At 45.2% G+C, this 17,939-nt stretch overlaps 1 long non-coding RNA gene across 1 annotated transcript; it reads right to left on the bottom strand.

Moving 5' to 3' along the window:
• Positions 1-2,277: 2,277 nt before the first annotated feature.
• On the bottom strand, positions 2,278-15,588 carry LOC144581555 (uncharacterized). Its single transcript, XR_013532514.1, has 3 exons — positions 15,417-15,588; positions 2,794-2,910; positions 2,278-2,465 (listed from the first exon to the last, which is right to left on the bottom strand). It is a non-coding gene; the product is annotated as an uncharacterized LOC144581555 (long non-coding RNA).
• Between the last annotated feature and the right edge of the window lie 2,351 nt (positions 15,589-17,939).

Here is a 17,939-nt window from a genome sequence, read left to right as displayed (position 1 = left end):
TTTCAAGGTTTTGTTATTGCTTCACACAGACGGCCAAGGAAACAATGTATTTTTCTTTTCTTTCTTCCTTTTTCATCCTTGCCCAAAAGAATTTGAGTCTTTCTAAGCTGGCCATTTCTTATTTTTTTCCTCTCTATTTCTGATTTAGATAAAATGGTGACTTCGCAGGGCCTTTGAGACCACTTACATCACAGTAGAGTTTGAGGTTCCTTCTCATCATAAAAATAATAGGTGCCACCTCCTGTCATGGTCAGCGAGTGTCTGGATCTGTGTGGGTACCTCACACCAGGACTTCTCCAAGGCATGATGTGTGTGTAGACCACTCAGGGATCATTAGAAGAGCCTCACTCAGCAGTTCAGGGCCCCGGGTGTCAGCATTTCTGACCGTTCCCATGGGGTGCCCATGCTGCTGGCTTCTGGACCACTCACCGAGGAGCAACCTTCTTCCCCAATCTCATCTAATCAACCCTCATCTCTGGTTGGCAGGACTGAATTTATTTAAAGAAGCTGAGGAGTTTTCCGTTTGAAAGAGAGGCAGACAGGCCTTAAGGAATCTTTTTTTTTTTCAATTGAGACAGAATTTCACTCTTGTCACCCAGGCTGGAGTGCAATGGTGCAATCTCGGCCCACTGCAACCCCTGCCTCCTGGGTTCAAGCAATTCTCCTGTCTCAGCCTCCCCAGTAGCTGGAATTGTAGGCATGCACCACCATGCCTGACTAATTTTTACATTTTTAGTAAAGGCAGGGTTTTGCCATGTTGGCCGGGCTGGTCTCAAACTCCTGACCTCAAGTGATCCACCCACCTTGGCGTCCCAAAGTGCTGGGATTACAGGCCTTAGCCATGCCTGGCTGGCCTTAAGCAATCTTTAATATGCTTTTAAAACAGGCAGTGCTGACATGGCAAGGTGAGCAGATGTAAGTAAGATACATGTGGGTACAACACACCCAGGCTTGAGACGTCCTCCCTGAGCTGCAAAAGAGGGGCGTATAGACTTTGGGTTTTGGATGCAGGAAGGTGAAAGTTCAAATCCCTGCTCTGCTACTTACTAGCTTGATGGCCCTGGATGGGTAAGTCACATCACCTCTCTGAGCCTTAAAATGGGGGTAAACTCTGTCCCCAAGGGTTATGGCAAACAGCAAATGAGAAAACACACATAGAGCACCTCGTATCAGCTCAGCGCCTCGTATCTGTGCAATAAATGGTAGCTTTCACTTACCCAGAAAATTCAATGAACACCTACTAATTTCCTCGTCTGTTCTACACACTAGACACATAAAGGGATTAAAAACCCAAATATGGTGGTCAGAATAATGCACCCCAAAGATGTCCATGTCTTAATCCCTGAAATTGGTGAATATGTGACCTTACATGGCAAAAGGGATTGTCAGATGCGATTAAGGTTAAGGACCTTGGAATGGGGAGATTATTCTGGATTATGCAAGTGGGTCCCATGTAATCATGTGGAGATGAAGGCAAAGAAACTCTCCTGGCTGTGGTCAGAGAGAGATGCAATGGCTTGGAAGATGGAACAAAAAGCCACAAGCCAAGGAATATAGGCAGCCTCTAGAAGCTGAAAAAAGAAAAACAGATTCTTCCCTACAGCTTCCAGAAAGGAATGCAATTTAGACCTGTGTGGTGATTTTGACCTACAGAACTCTAAGGTAATATATCTGTACTGTTTTAATTCCCTCACTCATTTGCATTAATATATTACATCAGCAACAGAAAGCATCCAACTGACATGATTTCTGATTTCTGCTCTCACGAAACTCACACATCTAATGGGGATAGATGCAATAATAGGGTAAATGAACAAATGAGCAAGGAAAGATTGAGTTACATGCCATGAACACATGCAGCGATGCGACAGAAAATGAGTAAGGAGAAATGGGTGCCTGAGAGGTCCTCTCTGAGGAGCTGTTGTTTCTACAAAACCTCAATCACAAGCAAGAACAAGGCAGGAAGAAATCAGACCCAGGCAGAGGGTTCAGCAAGTGCGGGCCAAAGTAGGAAGAAGCTGGGTGTGTTTCCCATGGAACGGTGGCCGGTGGGTGGGGAGTGACATGTGAAGTTGGAGAGGCCTGGAATGGGTCAGACCAGGAAGGACTTGGATTCTAAGTGTGATTTCTATTCTTTTGGTGTATCACCAAATACATTCTGTATGTCAGAAAGAGTCACCAAGACCTAGCAGAGTGCCAGAGACATGGCATATTGTTTTGCCCAGGTGCTTTGCAGGGTGCGTGCATGTAACAAAGCACCATAGACTGGGTGGCTTAAATGACAGAAATGTATTGTCAATGTGTCAGCACTGTTGTTTCTCCTCAGGCTTTGCTTTGGCTTATAGATAGATGGCTGTCTTCTTCCGGCTGTCTTCTTCTGTGTGGAAGGGCGCCCTCTGTGTGGGTCGGTGTCCCAGTCTCTTCTTATAAAGACATCACTCATGGCTGCGTGCAGTGGCTCACACCTATAATCAGAACACGTTGAGAGGCCAACGTGGGAGAATTTCTTGAGCCCAGGAATTCAAGACAAGCCTGGGCAGCATAGGAGACCTCATCTCTATAAAAAATTAAAAAATTAGCCAAGTGTGGTGACACGCACCAGTAGTCCCAGCTACTCCAAAGGCTAAAGTAGGAAGATCACTTGAGCCTGGGAGGTGGAGGCTGCAGTGAGCCGTGATTATAATCACTGCACTCCAGCCTGAATGATGGAATGAGATTCTGTCTCAAAAAAAAAAAAAAAGCAATTATATTGGTCCTATTAGATTAGGGCTCACCCATATGACCCCATTTTACCTTAATCACCTTGATAAAGGCCCTATCTCCAAATACAGTCCCATTCTGAGACACGAGGGGTTGGGTCTTGAACATGGAAGAAGCCACAAGCCAAGGAATGTAGGCAGCCTTTAGAAGCTGAAAAAAGAAAAAAAAAGTAGACTCTATTTTTTAAGAATATAGGGTCATATGGGTGAGCCCTAATCTAATACGACAAATATAATTGATTTTTTTTTTTGAGACAAGGTCTCACTCTGTCATCCAGGCTGGAGTGCAGTGACTAATCACAACTCACTGCAGCCTCCACCTCCCAGGCTCAAATGATCCTCCCACTTCAGCTTATGAAGCAGCTGGGACTACAGGTGCCTGCCACCATACTTGGCTAATTTTTAATTTTTTTTTTTAAAAGAGATGAGGTCTCCTGTGTTGCCCAGGCTGGTCTTGAACTCCCGGGCTCAATTAGAGGGAGATACATTTCAGCCCATGACATCTGGAAACGTTTGTTCCTAATGATGGTAGGGATTGCATTGCCAAGACCTGTCTTTAGAAAACTGTGTTTGAAGGAATCCCCTCAGGAGCCACTTGACTGGGGTGGGGGAGGCCTCCCAGAGAGCAGAGATTTGGATGTCCTTTTGAGAAGATGGTGCTTTGTTAAGCACAGAACTGAGCAATAAGGAGCCTGGGACTGTGCCAATCTGGGGCAGAGTGTAATTGTTCTACAGAGAAAAGGAGAGAGGAGATAACAAGGTCACGTGCTGCAATGCCCAGGGCCGCTCAGTGAGAAGGAGAAATTAGAAGAAGCGGCATGGCTAATGGCAATCTTCAGGCAACTCACTGTGCAATAAGAGCTTCTCTTCTTGCTTCCTCATCAGACCATCAGTAAATTCCACATTCTATGAGCAAACTATTCAGAAAAGCTCAAAGGGGAGGATGGGGAGATCCTGATGTACAGTTTACATTTATAATGCTGTATACATTACAAATGTACACACAATATAGAACATGGACATATTATGTAGAACCTCATAACATTTGTGTAGTGCATTACAGTGGGTTTTAAACTTTTAATGACAGAACATTTGGTCCACATTAAATCTTCTGACAACCTAAGTAGAGCAGCTGCCCATCTTCCCTCATCAAGACTTTTCTGAATTTACTGAGACTTCAAAGGCACAGTTTCAAATGACTGGAGCACTGAGTATTTCTATAATAAGTAGTAAAGGGACCCTGGATGAGAGTGGGATGGGCCTCTCCAGAATCACTTGTGATGTCACTTCAAACACTATGTCCAATTCCCAAAATGTCCCCATTAGAAAAGCAGGGGACACATGCACTTTGAAAACCATCAGTACATTGTGGTTTTAAATAAAAACCTAGCTGGGAGCAGTGGCTCATGTCTGTAAATATAGCAGTTAGGGAGACCGAGGCAGTGGATCGCCTGAAGTCAGGAGTTTGATATCAGCCCGGCTAACATGGCAAAATCCCATCTCTACTAAAAATACAAAAATTAGTTGGGCATGGTGGTGCATGCCTGCATTCCCAGCAACTTGGGAGGCTGAGGAAGGAGAATCACTTGAACTTGAGCAGGAAAGTTTGCAGTGAGCAGAGGTTGCGCCACCGCACTCCAGCCTGGGTGACAGAGGGAAACTCTGTCTCAACAACAACAAAAAGTATTCAGTGATTAAATAAAAGTCCTGTCGAAAAGAGGATGGGGGAATGTCCAGTTTCCTCAAGTTTGAGTCAGGTTGAGACATGGTATGTCCCTGTGGCAGGCAAGCTGAATCCTGCCTGGCTCTAGCATCTGCTGTCATCTTGAAGTTTAATCGAGCAAGAATAAATTTTGGCTTATTTTTCCAAAAGTTGGAAAATGTTGGCATTACTGAGTCCACCCTGGCTAAAGTTAAGAGAAGCTGTGTCCCGGCTTGCCGGGCTCAGTCACCTGGAAACAGGATGCTCTCTGGCTAATGGTGCCAAATCCATAGTGTTATCTAGCCCTTTGTGAGAATTTAAATTGACTCTCTCACAAAGTGCTTTTCACAGTTCATCTACTTAGCTAGTATCTATTAGCTATTCACTCCTTGCTAGAAATGTAGCAGATGACATTCAGTATAAAATCCATGACGAAGAAGAAAGGCCCATGTCTGTGGCTGGAACAAAATGATTTAATCCACCAAAATTTCTTTCAGGGAATGCACTTTAAAAGTTAGAACAAATATTTGGGGAGCAAGTGGGTAGGGGTACAGATAGCCAGGGCTGCTACTACGCAACTTCAGAATACACTGCCCCCGGAGTTGTTCAACTCAGGGGTACTGGGAGCCCCCAGTGGCATATGTTGATAACAAATGTGGCCCCTGCAATGCCTTCTGGCAAGGTCAGCCCTGTTTTCTAGAGGGCCCAGTTTCGGAGAAGCCCCAATAATTTAAAGATTATTATCAGTACAATATCAAATCAATATCAGTACCTTGTAGGGAGCAGTATCTCTTTGCATGACAGAAGGGAAGAAGAGCAGAGAGAAGAACACTACTTGGTGGGTGCATGAGATTCTTGAAGATTTTGCTGTGAACTATGGGATCAGATACCGCCCTGTGATCAAAAAGATCTAAAAAATCTAAGGATCTACAGGAATGCTTTATTTTTATTTTTTTGGGAGTAGCAATGAGAAGGCTGAGTTCTGAGTCTAGATTGAAGCTGTATCAGGGAGGAGGGACATCTGGTTCATATCAGTGATGACTCTTTTTCATTCATTTATTGAGCATCTACTGTATACAGGTAGTGATGCAGGAACAGGGAGCATATATATATTCTAAATAGACAAGTTCACATTTGTTGTGTGTGATAAAATACATATAACTTAAAAGTTACCATCTTAACCATTTTTAAAAACACAGTTTAGTGACATTAAGTACATTGCTGTGCAACTATCCCCATTTTTAATCTCCAGCAATTTCTCATCTTACAAAACAGAAACTCTACCCTTTAAACAATAACTCCCCCTTGCTCTCCGCCCTTGCAACCACCGTTCTGTTTTCTGTCTCCTTGAATTTGACTGCTCTAGAAACCTCATTTAAGTGGAATCATACAGTCTTTGTCCTTTTGTGTCTGGTTGATTTCACTTAACGTCCTCAAAGTCCATCGTGTTGGATGAACATGGATCTGAACATGGATGATCAGAATTTCCTTCCTTTCAAAGGCTGAATAAAATTCCCTTGTATATATCAATGGGTAAACGAAATGACAGATCCATTTCGTTTACCCATTCATCTGTCTATGGATACTTGGGTTGTTTCTATGTTTTGGTTATTGTGAACAATGCTACTATGATCATAGGTGTATACAAATCATCTCTTTGAGACCCTGCTTTCAATTCTTCTGTCTATAAATCAGAAGTGCTTAGATTGTTGAGGAATGGAAAGACTATTTTCCACAGTGGTTGTACCATTTTACATTCCCACCAATAATGCACGTGGGTTCCAATCTCTCCATATACTTTTTAAATGTTTTTTTTTAATAGTGGCCATCCTAATGGATGGAGTTTTGATTTGCACTTCTCTAATGATTAATGATGCTGAGCATCTTTTCCTGTGCTTATTAGTTATTTGAATATCTTTTCTGGAGAATTGTCGATACGAGGCCTTTGCCCATTTGTAATTGGGTTGTTGGAGAGTTTTTGTTGTTGCTGAGTTGACAAGTTTGAATTTCTGAGTCCTTGTAAGACCTACCTAATTTTGCTGGCCTTTGACTACCAAGATTCTAAGACACCCCCTGTTAACAAAATAAATGATCCATGACAAAGACTCCCACATGTCACAAAACAAGTAGTATTTCCAAATATTCCAGACTTACTGTGCTTAGACCCTGTTCAGAGCAACTTTCAGCTTCTGAGAAGAAATCGGGAATATCTAAGACCCAAGCATATGGCTTATATTCCTCTCATCTTAACAGTTCTCATCTGGGAGCCTTCATTTAGCCTTCACTTTGTAGGGGGTAGAAATACCCTTCACCCAGTTCCAAAGCTGCAGCTGCTGATGTGTGAAAAACCCCCAAAGTCACATGCCCCAAAAGCAGCTGCCCTTTGACTTGAGTATTTCCAAGGAACACTTTTACTTGGAAAACAAGGGAGCTTGTGTGATACATATGGAGAAAAATTGATCTCTCCTGGTACCCCAAAGCAAGAAAGATTGAATTGGTGCAGGATTTGGATTGTTTATTCTTAGGAATATACTTTTTCTCAGTTTAATATGTGCAAATTTGAGTCTACAGGGCAGTTACACAATAGCGTACCTAAATTTGTATTTTTTTAGCTCCAAGACATTGATATGCTCCTGACTTTGTACAAGGCCTGCAAACTGTCTTCTGACCAGTGTGTACAGTTCATTGTAGAATGCATGTCATATCGTATACTGTGCAATGCATTAAGCAGCTAATCATCAGGACCACAATGAGCCTATGTGCCAGTCATGCTGCTAAGCATTTTACATGTATTGTGAGTATAACCAGGAAGAATCAAGAGCAGGAATCCTAACTCTGGCCATTACTAGCCTTGAGATACTGGCAAGCTACTGAAGTCTCAGTTTCTTTATCTGAAAAATGGAAATAATATTACCATCTTTCATCAATTTCAAGATGCATAATTTTTCACATTTTAGCAGATATGGAACCAGAGCGTGTCACACAATCAACAGAGTTTTAGATTCAGTAAAAAATAGCATCCGCTGTTCAAGACGTTGTCATGAAAATTAGAGGAGATCCCACGTATAAAATGCAGAGCATTGGCTCTGAGGCACAGTAGTCCTGAAATACACATCAGTGGATACAACTTAATCTGTGTTTCCCACTCCAGGCACCCCCATAGCTATCAAAGGACATCTCAACCTGCCCCAAGCTGGACCCTGATTTCTGTGCCCTGCTCCTACCCCTACCCAGTTCTTCCCTTCCTAGCGTACAGTTCTACCTTACACCAGCTGCTCCACGCCAAACATCTAGGAGGCCAATTTCCTAATCACACTAGATTGGCTCTTGAAAATCTCAGTATAAATTATGAGGAAGAAAGAAATTCAAACCAAAGGATAGTAGAACTAGAGGATTATTTGAGATTATCTAGTTCAGAGTCAACAAAAATTGGGCTACCTCTCTTCCATCTCACACCTTTGGCAGACATCACTAAAGGATTACAGCACTTTCCATCATTGAACTTCTGAGTCCTCTTATAGCATAATGCCTCAGGCAGCCTTAGCTGCTCAAATGAAGTGATTTGTCATTCCAAATCTAGCCCACCCCAATCAGTGTTTGGATTGAGAGTCTGAGGCCCAGAGAGGAGCACTCATTTGTCCCAAATTGCACAGCATGCCAGAGTCAAGGCCCAGGTCACTCAAAGCTGACCTGGCTTTTGTTGCTATGGTCCAGCATTGGGCTGAAAGGGAACTTAGAGGTCATTTTCAATATAAAATCACATAGAAGGCTATTATTTCTAAATGAGCTTTCATTACTTCTGATTACTTCTAAAAATTTTAATCACTTGCAGCCAAAAGTTAAGTTACAAGTAAAATGAGCTACAGGAATCAGACCAATTCTGGCTGCCAGCAAGATGCTAAATAGAACCAATTGTAGTTAAAAGACCAAGAAGAAATTCCTGCCTTTTGAGATCAAAGAAAGTAAAAGACAGTTCAGCAAAAATAGAGAATGAGCAGCTTGAACGGTGAAAAGTGAGGGCGGATCAACACGTTTTTCAAACCCGTGCAGGCTGCAGAAGACACTATGGCCTTCCTCCCAAGTGCCACCCTCCACTTTTATCTCTGCTAACAGAAACCCAGTCATATTCTGATCTCCACCCCTCAGGCAAGGTAACGATCCCTAACTCAAGACTAAACCCCAGTTGTCCAAGCCAAACATGCAGTCTCATTCCCTCTCACAATGATGAATACAAAACTGCGTGTGACCTGATTCTGACCACAGTCCTGCTACAGGACTCTGGGGGAAACTGCTCACTCTTAAAATGAAAAGCACACACAAAAAAATCCAGTCTCTTTTTGCCTCTGGACATTGTTGCATTTGAGTGTGATGACTGGGCTATGGCAACCATGTTGGCACCATGAGGAGAACAATTTAAGGCAGAACTGACAGGCCCAGGACCCCAGAAAGGAAGGACAATAGAAGAAACCTGGGTGCTTGGAAATGTGGAAAACCAGGAAGTTAACCAGGAGACACCCTGCCTTGGGTCACAGATCTTTCTTCTTGTTTAATCTATTTTGCATTAGGGTTTCTACTACCTGCTACCCAGAGCATTCCAACTGGTATATGAGATCCCTCCCATTTCTTCCTAGAGACTGAAACAGGCCTAGTCAAAGCTCCAGGCCTTTCCCAACTCCGAGGCATTGCACCCTCACTCTCCCAGTTGTGTAAGGGAAGAGTAGACCCTTGTGTCTGAGGGCAGCTGAGGGAGTTCCACCAAGACTCACAGGTATTCCTGGTGCCTGAAATACCACTCTTAGTGAGGTATTGTTCCCTATAGATGCGCAAATAGTCCTGGAGTAGATTAAGTCCCCTAAGTGTGAAAGAACTAATTGTATCTCTTTCTTCTTCCAAGAAACTTTAGCAGTCTGTTATTACAGGAGAAACAGATGCCGAGATGGGAAGTAATGCACAGGAGTTTTATTAAGGCAAATGCCTGTGAGAGAAAATGGGTGAGAGGGAGGGTAGAGAAAGCAGTCAGTCCATGCAAGTGGAGGAGAGAGGGAAGGAAGATGGGGTGGAAGCATTCTAAGCAGTCGTGCTGACTTGATAGGTCTGGCAGAGCCTTCCTTGAGCCAAGGTCTAGTAATAGAGGTGTTCTGTGTCTGCCAGTGATAGACCTCCTTAAACTCCTGCCAGTCAGTCTTGGGTAGGAGCACCCTGTGGGAGGCGTGGCCTCACAGCTGGAAACAATAGGGTCCTGGGGCAGCAGGGAAGGAGACACAGCATGGGAGACACCCCCACAAGGGGTCATGTCTGTGATGGTCACACTCTGCTCCCTTCAGGCACTCACTCAGTAAACCTCTTTCAGCGAAGTCAGCTCAGACCACCAATTCTTCACATGGGCAATGGCCATCATTGCTGACAAATGGAAACCGGAGAAGGGGCTAGGTCACTTGAGACCTAGACCCATTCATATGTCATGGCCGGGTTGGCACAGGAGAAAGCTGAGCTCATGAGGCAGAGGCTCTTGGAGCCACACATGCCTGGGAATAAGTGCTACTCTGAACTTCACAGGCCATGCAGTTTGGGGCAATTTGAGTCCATTTCCTCTGGTTCTCATGGGCCAGGAAGAATTCCACTCCACCTCTGAGTTACTCATTGTAAGCCTGGCTGCTGCATCAGAGATTCAAAACACTGGGCCTTAGGTGATAGTGCAGTTGCTTTCTTCTCGCATATTAGTGCAGGTGCAGGTCTGGGACTGGGACCCAGGCTCCTGCCCTCTTGTTGCTCTGCCCTCCCCAGAGTGCTACAGAAGAATACCATCAGCAGAAAAATATTGATGAGATGATGCCCTGGCAGCCTCTGTATGTGCCAGGCACCATTCTCAATACTTTATAAATATCAAGCCTTTAACCCTCAAAATCTCCCAGAGTAGATAATGTCCTATTTTTATAGAAAATGAAGCCAAAGAAGTAGAGTTGCCAGCTCCACAATCTAAGCTGGCAACACCCATGCCAGCTAACCAAAAGGAAGGGGTAGAGCACAGAAATGGATCCCTCCTTCCCTTTAAGGACTGAGACAGATACCATGAGTCAGGTGGCCACACCTGGTTTCCAGGGTGGCTGAGAGATGTAGCCTTTAGCTGGGCAGGCATGTGCAAAGTACCCAGTTAAATTACTACTCTGCCTGGATTGACTCCCCCAATCATTTATACCATCATTCAAGATTTACCAGGCCATGATTTAGGCTAACATTATCCAAGATTCAGTTCACCTGCACTAGGAAGATATTCCCAACGCCACCCCTGGCTGGGTTAAATGTCTGCCTTAAGGCTTCCATTAGCCCCTGGGATGCCTTCTATGTCACTCTTATCATATGTCATTATAAGATCCTTCCTGGTCCCAATAGGCCTACCGACATGGTTTGTTTGGCCCACACAGTGTTTAAAGAAAAAACAGATTGAAAAAAACCACACACACACAGACACACACGCACACATACATGCATGCGATTCCAAACGTATCGCTTCCCCTTAAAAATCATAAGACACAACAATACTGGACAGTCAGCTGAGACTGAGTAGCTCCCTAATCCCTGTACAGAAGGCATATGTTCTCTGTTCTCACAGTCCCCACCACCCTCTAATGTCCCATGCCCTGCCTAATTCATTCATTCATGTTGCCTGCCTAGCCCCTGTAGGTAGTAGCCAGTGCAACTCCATTGGACCATGGGACTTTGGGGAGGCAAAGTGTGCTTCAGCTGGATGTGCCTTGCACTTGGCACACAGTAGGTGCTCAGAAATGTCTGTGGAGTACGTGAATAGGTTCGCTGAAACATCCAGGATGAAATTGCATTGCAGCACAGACATACATTCCACCCACATCCTTCCCAACCATCACCCCAAAGAAATCTATATTTAATTGTGTTTGCAAAATCAGAGCCTCCAAGCAACTTCACACTAGAGATCCTTTCAAACGCCAGAAATGCGGCAGCTTAGCCCTGTGTGCTCAAGCCTATTCATAGCTCGCGTGTTTCCTGGGCAGCTGCATTGTTCTTAATGGCAGAATAGCAGAAGCAACCTTCTAAGTCTGACTCCCCCTCTGCCTCTCCCAACCCTCCCTCATGCCCTTCCCCACTTCTCTTTCTCTGTCCAGCTTGCCCACCCACTGCCTACTCTGTTGGATGGATATTTATTTATTGTCAGCACTAATCAGAGGGTGGGGAGGAGAAATAGGAGCTCTTGCCGACGCGAAAGTGCTTCGCCAGGGTCCCCAGGGAGAATCCTGTGCGGTGTGGCGCCAGAGGTCACTGTCACCTTGGCCCTGAGGTGGCCTGTTTACCAAAGTGAAATGAAGATATCAGTCAGATGTCAGGTAAATGCTAATAGCTGGCTCCTGGTCAGAGAGCCCGCACAGGATTGGCCAGGCTGGGTGAACCCTTCCTTTCCAATTCTACAGCACAAAGGCCCCAGTGACTTAGCAACTCTGATAAGAGGTCAATGGACAAATGTCACTCTCTGATTGAATGAACCTCTTGGCCTCATTTCAGGAGCTTCAGGGCTGCCTCTCTGCATTTCCCTCGGCTCTCCCCACTCCTATTCAACTGGAGGAAGGTGAAGCATTTGTTGGAAAGCCCTCCCATCCAGTCTTTCCCTATCTCTGGCAGGAAAGAAAGCCTATCCCTCAGTGTCCCAAGGTCTGAAAGCACAGTGAAAACCGGCATCATTATCCTCCAACCATGAAAGGGAAAAGTGGGATGTTGACCATGGGTCATCACTTAGGAGGATGGATGAGGCTGGATTCTGTAGCAGAAAAGGACAGGAAACAGTCGCTGCCTTGTTTATCGCTGTGTGATAGATAGCACCGCGAGACGGCCTTTCCACACAGGGCCTCATTAGGAAGTCAGCACCTGAAACAGGAACCTTCGCGTCACATGGCCCAAGATGAACCAGGCCTGTTACACCGGTCTGCGGCTCCTTTTCCCTTCCTTCTATTGTTTTTCCAATGTGGGGGTTGGCACTGGGCACAGGGAGGGCCTCAAACCTCTGCTGGTTCTCACCAGCAGGAAGCGTCTCCCACATCGACATCTTCAAGCAGCCTCTCCCCAAGCCCCTCGAGGTCACTTTGTCTTCATTCTTGTCTAGACTTTTCTGCAAACTCTCCTGCTCCTCACTCAACCCTCTTCTATTCTTTTATTATTATTATTATTATTATTATTATTTGAGACAGATTCTTGCTCTTGTTGCCCAGGCTGGAGTGCAATGACATGATCTTGGCTCACCACAACCTCTGCCTCCCAGGTTCAAGCGATTCTCCTGCCTCAGCCTCCCGAGTAGCTGAGATTACAGGCTCCTGCCACCACTCCTGGCTAATTTTGTATTTTTAGTAGAAACAGGATTTCTCCATGTTGGTCAGGCTGCTCTCGAACTCCCAACCTCAGCTGATCCACCCACCTTGACCTCCCAAAGTGCTGGGATTACAGAAATGAGCCACTGCGCCCAGCTCTTCTATTCTTCTTTAGACTTTTCCTCCAGCTCCCCTGCCTCTGCCACCATAACAATTGGAAGAACAACTGCCAAATATTCTCAAATAAATTTTCTGCATTTTTTTTGCCTCTTCTCATATTTAACCTTGGTGAGATTTTAATCTTTTTCAGCTTGTGAAATATTGGAAATCAGAAAGAATTTAAGAGGAGTGTATAAAAACAGCACCATGTGCAATAAAATGGACACAATTTGTCTCCCTTTTATACCATGTAACTGCTGATCACTTTGGAATGCTATGAAATACATAGGACATCAGTATGTAACATTATCAGATGTATGCTGATTTCTATAGCCAGTGAGTCATCTGACCTTTGGTCTGGAACGCATCTTGAAAATCAGACATGGATTGTATTACTTTGTCTTGCTGTTCACCTCAGACTGTCACAGGTGCTCCCCACAGCCTTTTTGGTCCTCCAGTGGGGGCCTGCTCTGATTAGACACTGTGCTCAAGGCCATTCTCACTGGCTTGTTATGGCAGGGCTATGAATGCTCATGAAATCAGACTCTTATACACAGGCAAGTTTCTCGGGCCTGGTGAGTAAACCATACCTTCAAGTAAACCGCCATAGCCTCCAACATACTCAGAATAAGTGAAACCCAAGAAACGTTGTCTTGGAGAAGGATGTCCTATGCCTTTTGTGACAAGTTGCCTTGTCATTAGAAGATAAAATGGCTTCATTTCCCCGTTTGCCGAGGTAGCTCTCTGATGATCAACGCTGCTTCCTGCCTTGTGCACCCTTAAATGGATTCTCCATGCAGAAAGCAGAGTGATCCTCTTAAAATACAAATCAGGTCAGCTGTCTCTCCCCTGAATCCAAAAATGCTGCAAAATATTTAGCGTCTCAGCCAAACTCCTTCCTACGACAGTGCCTATCAGTCTGACTTCATCTCACAGCATCTTCTCCCCGTCACTTGTCACGCTTGAACCACAGTGTCTTCCTCACTGTTCCAAAGACATGCCAAGCTCACTTTCTGCTCAATGGGGTTGCAATTGCTGTTTCCTCTGCCTAGGGTACTCTTCCCTCAGATCTCTGCAACTGCATGGCTGGCTCCTTCTCATCAGGTCTCACCTCTTCCGAGAAGCCCTCTGGTCTTCTCCTCTCATCACTCAGTCTCATTTTCATCACATCACACTTAGCACTACCCAATATCTTTCTGTTCATTTCGCCATGTACTTCCCCTACCACCTGCCGCCGTGAGAAGATAAGCTCCATGTCTGGGGTCCCATAGACAGGATCTTCCAAGCCCAGATTCATCTCCAGGTGGCTTCCAGTCCAGAGTTCTAGGCACAGCACCAGCCAGCTTCTTGAACAAGTGTTGGCATTTCTTTCTCAGTGGCTTTGGAAATCTGATGTCAGCTCCCAACCTCGTGACTCAGCTGGCAGCATGTGAGAAGGCTAGCTTGGGGACACAAGGTCCTCTGGTCTTTAGAGAGATAGCAGCCTTCCTGGGAACAGGGCCACAGATGAAGGCTGAGCATGAAGCCCGTGGACTGGCCCACTACTGGAAGCTGACCCTCTGCTAGACCATGCCAACTCTTGACATTTCCCAAACCAGGCAATGGCCCAGCCTTTTGAAAGCCAGTATCTCCTAGCTATGGAATTACCATGCAGATAATGCTCGGGGGATGAAATTAAATTTCTCTCTTCAGAACAAAGACAAACACACTTCTCTAGTCCATCCTAGGAGAGCTGGGCTGGGAGCGCCTGCCTCCGTGCCAGGATTCGAAGCCCACGGGCTCTCCTGCTTGCTTCAGCGGTTCCTGGCAAGTGCAACGGCATTCTCCTGCTTTAAAATCTAATTGCCTGCCCACAGTCGTGAATCTCATCTCCAAAGGCCAGGAGGAACAAAAAAAGCAAATTTTTTAAAAGTTGGGGGAAGGGTTGGGGTTCTCACAGAATCAGCCCAGATAAGCCCATTTAAGCTTTTGACATTATGCCTTTTGGGGAGGCCGGTTCAAAATAAAACCCGCCCGAGAATCTCCTGTTTAAAAGAGAAAGATCCATACATGCGGCTTCCGTCAGTAATGAGAAAATGGAAATCACAAGCAAAACCAGAAAACTCATTCCCCCAGAATCTTAATGATCTCTAGAATAATTGTGCTGGTCTCACAAATCAAGGAGTGGACGGTGACAGCCCTGGGTTTTCACACAAGGGTCAGATGGGTTCATGTTTTTTTAATTGGGCTCATTTCTAAGCAATGGGCTTGTCATGATGCCTTAATCCCTTCCCTGTGCCCCAACGAAAATGCTTTCTCTCTCCTTGTCTCCTTCAAACAAATGCAGCTTCTCAACAGGGAAATGAGCTTCCCTCTCTTGCAAACACAGTTCTTATCATATGACTGATCCTCTGTGGGTGAACTTGCATTTCTCTTGCATAAGAAAGCAATTTCCTGAAGAGAAAAAGGGGGGAAAATCAAACCGCTTACCTCTCCTTGTTTTCCATATTCACATCCTTAGCTGAATCTCCTGAAGATAATGGGAAAGAAACGACTTGATTTTAGAGGATGAATATCAATCTTTCAGAGAACAGTGGGATGTTTAGGGCTCTCTAAGAGGCAGCCAGGTTTTCCTGCATTTGTTTTATTTGGCAGGACTCACGAGGAGGAACAAATTCTTTGACAATTTCAAGGATTCTCCAGGCAAACTGCTACCTTCTGATGAAATCTCCTAGCAGGTGAAAGTTCAACAATGACAAAGAAATTAGAAAATATCACCATTATAGTGGAATATAAATTGGCAGGTTCATTTAGAATGCTTAAAACAAAGAATGAGATCTTAAAAGTAATGAAAATAATAATGTGCTTTGGGATTACAAAAAAGAAAGAAAAGGGTAGTTTCTCAAGTGTGCTCAGAGGTGTGAAAAGTGACAGCAGCCATCAGTTAAATAAAGAAGCACCAGTGATTTGACAGACATCAACCATAGCACACAGTCTCAGGGGTACCTCAGACCTGTCTTAGCCATTTCACTTCTCTTGCAGGTTCTGGCTTCCAGCTTCATTGCACCAAGAGAAGGCAGTGAGCCCAGCACAGGCCCAGCATGAGGATCAGCCCTGAGAGTGGGGCTGGGGGTGGGGTCAGAGAAAGACGAAAGAGGGAGGGAAGGAGAAGGGAAGGAAGAAACTACTCTTTGATTGATTCAATTCTACTCATTGGTTGATTCAGTTTTAGAAATGCTTATTATATGCCCACTATGTGCCAGCTCAGGCCAGGGGCCAGGAAACAATGGTGAGCAAAGCAAGACTCTATCTAGCTCAGCCCTTTTGGAGCTCATGGAGAAGATGACTTTAATCATATGCTATGGTTTGAGTGTGTCCCCTCTGAAACTCATGTTGAAATCTGATCCCCAATATGGCAGTGTTGGGAGAGAAGCCCTAGTGGGAGGCATTTCAGTCATGGGACACCACCGTCGTGAATAGATTAATGCCATCTCTCAGGAGGGAATTCTGACTCTTGTAGGAATGAACTGGTTCCCAAAAGGAAGGGTTTGTTTTTTTTTTCTGAGATGGAGTTTCACTCTTTTTGTCCAGGTTGGAGTGCAATGGTGTGATCTCAGCTCACCGCAACCTCCACCTCCCGGGTTCAAGTGATTCTCCTGCCTTGGCCTCCTGAGTAGCTGGGATTACAGGCTACTCACACCTGGCTAATTTTGTATTTTTAGTAGAGATGGGGTTTCTCCATGTTGGTCAGGCTGGTCTCGAACTCCCGACCTCAAATGATTCACCTGCCTCAGCCTCCCAAAGTGCTGGGATTACAAGCATGAGCCACTGCGCCAAGACTAAAAGAGAGTTTTTGTTTTTTTTTAAGTGAGCCCAGACTGCCATGCATGTCTTTTTGCACATGGCTTCTTACCTTTCTGCTTCTCCACCACCTTGTGATCCAGCATGAGGCCCTCACTAGAAGTGGAGTATATAGCAGTACCATGCTCTTGGACTCTCCAGCCACCAGAATCATGTGCCAAGTAAACTTCTTTTCTTTATAAATTATCCAGCCTCAGATATTTTGTTATAGCAACACTAAACAAAGACACTAGGCAGACACACAAATAATTGTAAGGTGGTCACCTTGCTGAGTGCTGTCAGAGAGTGCATGACCATGTGGTTCTGTGCACAGGACTAACCAGGAGATAAGACCAGGTGTGGTGGTCAAGATAGCATCTCTGGGGCACAGGGAGGCTGGAGTCAAACATTTCATTACATTTGAGTGTTTTCCTATGCCAGGTCCTGGCTAAGTATTTTATAATCATCATCTTATTCACTCCTCACATTAGCCCAGTGGGACCAATGCGGTTATAACCCCATTAAACATGAGTACCTTAGGCTCAAAGAGGTAATATTGCTTGCCTGAGGTCACAGAACTGGTTACATGAAAGGACTCAGACTCAAAGACAGGCAGTCCTGTCTCAGAGCCCAGGGCTCTGACCACCACAGTACACACTGCCTTCCCAGGAGGGGTGGGCACAGCAAGGCCAGCCTTCCATTCCCGAAACCCCCTGCCGTTGCCTCCTCATCTCTCAGGCAAACACACACATGCACACACTCACACTTACATATGCTCATACACACTTTTTCACAAACCCTCACGCTCACACTCACAATACTCCCAATCACTTACACTGTCACACTCATACACTCTCAAATTCACACACTCTTTCTCTCTCACACACACTTCCCGCCCTCTTGTGCCCAGGAGCCAAGGTGACTGCCCTAAGCCTGCTGTAAGGCTCACCACCTCCTTCACTCCCAATGGCAATACTCCTTCCAGCCTAGTGTGGTTCAGGCTGCAAGCAAAGTGAGGTGTGGGCTCCCACCAGGAATACAGCTGAGTAACCCAGAGGAGGGGTAACCGACCCAGACCTTGGTGCATGAACAGATTGGCCAGAAAGCTGAGAAGAATGGCTTTCCAGGCAGAGAATGCTGCCCATAGAAAAGAGTCTGGGAGGCACGGATGCC

This window comes from Callithrix jacchus, chromosome 2 (genome assembly GCF_049354715.1).
Source record: "Callithrix jacchus isolate 240 chromosome 2, calJac240_pri, whole genome shotgun sequence".
Lineage (NCBI taxonomy): Eukaryota > Metazoa > Chordata > Mammalia > Primates > Cebidae > Callithrix > Callithrix jacchus.
Note: the sequence above shows the minus strand (reverse complement) of the source record. Positions and strands in the feature narration are given on the sequence as shown.